Here is a 3,250-nt window from a genome sequence, read left to right on the forward strand (position 1 = left end):
CATTTTCTGTATCACTAAACATCATGGCGTCATTTGTGATGGCTAATTGGTATCCATCAAATGTAGACAAATTCAAGCTGGTACCACTTTCTGCACCACAGCCAGTAAGTCAAGAGACAAGGCACTGGGGCAAGGAAAACAACTTTATTCTTAGAGCAATATTTATTCTTTCTTTATTCTTCTCAGCAAACTGAGAAGATGGGCAGACTCACGTCTTAAAAAGCCATCTTAAGTTAATATGCATTTCAAGCTCCTTTTATGTTAGGGTAAGGGAGAAAAGAGAGGCAGTTGAGGTAAAGAAATAACCAATGACCACAGGCACCTGGGCGGCAGCAAGGGTCTGAGGAGGTGAAACTTCTTTGTCCTTGACCAGGTCACAATGCTCTTATAAATCTTTAATGCAACATTGTTACTTGTGTGTACACCCTTCTTTTCTCCTTGGGAGTTAGTTTTGGGAGGAGACTATTATCATCCTTGCTTTAAACTTCAGGCTGGGCATGGTGGCTCAGGCCTGTAATCCCAGCACTTTGGGAAGCTGAGGCAGGTGGATCACCTGAGGCCAGGAGTTCGAGACCAGCCTGGCCAACATGGTGAAACCCCCCCGTCTCTACTGAAAACTCAAAAATTAGCTGGGGGTGGTGGCAGGTGCCTGTAATCCCAGTTACTTGGAAGGCTGAGGCAGGAAAATAACTTGAACCCGGGAGGCGGAGGTTGCAGTGAACCGAGATCACACCACTGCACTCCAGCCAGGGCGACAAGAGCAAAATTCAGTTTCAAAAAAAAAAAAAAAAACAGTTAAACTGCAAACTAAATGCCTCCCATAGTTAGGTTGGCCTATGTGCAAAGATAAGCAAAAGTAATTAACCTAAAAGATACCATTTTGGGGGTAGTTGCAGGGAGATTGGGAGAAAAATGGAGTTAGTCATGTTAAGCCCCCTTTTCACTGTTACATAAATGGAAGTTTACTTAACCATTCTCCTGTTGTTGGACATTTAGATGGACACTTTTTAATGGTTGTAAATGGCATATCAATAAATATTATTATGCATAAAAGCTTTCCTATATGTGTGAATACTTTCAAAGGTAGAGTCTCAAAAATAGAACTAATACTCCAAAATAATGTGAATATCTTGCAACTCTTGACATGTATTGTCGAAGTGCTTTACAAACAGATTTTGCAAATCTACACTTCCAAAATCCGAGTATGCCCATCTCACTGAACCTTTGCTATCACTTGGCCTTATCATTTCTCTCTCCCAAAAATACTGACTTATAACTGTCTTAGTTATTAAGAGATAACTTATTATCTCTTCATCACATCTCAATACATTATATTCACACAGTGTAGTAAGATTATTCTGGAAAACATCATTGTTGACCTTCTTATTGTCAAAACCATTGACCCAGTGGTTTGTTTTTCCTTCTTATGCTATTTGGTCTCTCTGCAGCGTTTGACGTTATTGCCTGCCTCCTACTTGGAGCTCTTTCTGCCTCCATCTCCTCCAGTTGCTTCTAAAATGTTGGGGTTCCTGAGATTTTCACCTTTATTTTTCTCACTTTATATGCTCCCATTGGTAATCTTATCCACTCTTGTAAATTCAGTTTATTCTATCTAGATTCTATCCCAAAAAAATATATTTTTTATTTTATTTTTTGAGAGTCTCACTCTGTCGCCCAGGTTGGAGTGCAATGGCGCGATCTCGGCTCACTGCAACCTCCACCTCCTGGGTTCAAATGATTCTCCTGCCTCAGCCTCCCTAGTGGCTGGACTTACAGGCATGCACCACCACGCCCAGCTAGTTTTTTGTATTTTAGTAGAAATGGGGTTTCACCATGTTGCCCAGGCTGGTCTTGAACTCCTGAGCTCAGTCAATCCACCCACCTCAGCCTCCCAAAGTGCTAGGATTACAGGCGTGAGCCACTGCGCCCGGCTTATTTTTTATTTTGAGGCAGAGTCTCACTCTGTCGCCCAGGCTGGAGTGCAGTGGTGTCATCTTAGCTCACTGCAACCTCTGTCTCCTGGGTTCAAGCGATTCTTCTATCTCAGCCTCCCAAGTAACTGGGATTACAGGTGTGCACCAGCACGTCCAGCTAATTTTTGTGGGTTGTTTTTTTTTTTTTTTTTTGTATTTTTATTAGAGATGGGGTTTAGCCATTTTGGCCAGGCTAGTCTTCAACTTCTGATCTCAAATGATCTGCCTGCCTTGGCCTCCGAAAATGCTGGGATTACAGGCGTGAGCCACTGTGCCTGGCCTTCTATTTATTCTTTTAAAGGTCTTTCCTCAACCTTGTATTCTTCTTTTTAATGTTTGCTTTCCTTCCATTTATAAAGAAGCTTTTATAAGCAATGGTCTATACTTGCTTGTCTCCACTTCCTGAACTCCTATTCGTTTTTTTGTTTTTTTGTTTTTTTCCACAGTAATCTGGCTTCTATTGCCACCCCTCCTCTGAAACTACTACCAACAAAGATCACGGGGGAACTTCTGGATCAAATGGATACACGTTTAGCCCTTTATATTCAAGCTCTCCGTGGCATCTGACCCTCTGACCATGCCTTTCGTTTTTGAATGCAGTCCTTCCTGGCCTATGGAGCCTGTCTTTCTCCTCTGCAGCCTTTCAATCTCAGACCCTTTTTCTTTTAGCTCATCTTCCTCTGCTTCCTCCTTAAATATTAGTTTTCTCAGAGCTCCACCTCATTCTCATCTCATTGCCTTACCTGCTCTCCCAGAATGAGCTCACCCACTCCCAAGATTTTAGCCTCCACCTCTGGCTAATGATGATCTTGCTTATCCCCTTTAAGCCTTGAGTCCGTACATCCAACACATATTATGAGACTCCACTTAGAGATCGCTCAGATTCTTCAAATTTAACAGCCTCAAACTCAGGTCCCCATCCCCTCCCCCTTCCAAATCTGCTCTATTCCTGTAATGGTAGCTCAACTCTTTGACTCGGTCAAATAACCTGAAAACTCTGGAGTCATTCTTGATCCCTCACCCTTTCTTGCTGCCATATTTTGTGAGTCACCAGGTCTTGATTTCCTAAATCCTCATCATATCTCAGATCCAGTCCTTCCTCTCTGTTCCCACTGTCACTTCCACCTCTTCAGCAGTGTCTCCTCACAGGCTTTTCTCATTCACAACTGTATCACTCAGGGTTCAACCAGGTTTAGCATAACCAGGGAGGTATTGTAGGGAACTGGATTATGCAATTGTGGGGGCTGGATAAAGAGTCCCTGTAAGGCTGTCTCTGT

General features: G+C 42.8%; 1 long non-coding RNA gene across 1 annotated transcript in view; it reads right to left on the bottom strand.

Annotated features, from left to right (window-relative positions):
• The window catches only part of LOC135969689 (uncharacterized), a 50,538-nt gene that overhangs the window by 45,854 nt on the left and 1,434 nt on the right, over positions 1 to 3,250 (bottom strand). The gene's annotated exons all lie outside the window — the stretch shown is intronic.

This window comes from Macaca fascicularis, chromosome 2 (assembly GCF_037993035.2).
Source record: "Macaca fascicularis isolate 582-1 chromosome 2, T2T-MFA8v1.1".
Taxonomy (NCBI): domain Eukaryota; kingdom Metazoa; phylum Chordata; class Mammalia; order Primates; family Cercopithecidae; genus Macaca; species Macaca fascicularis.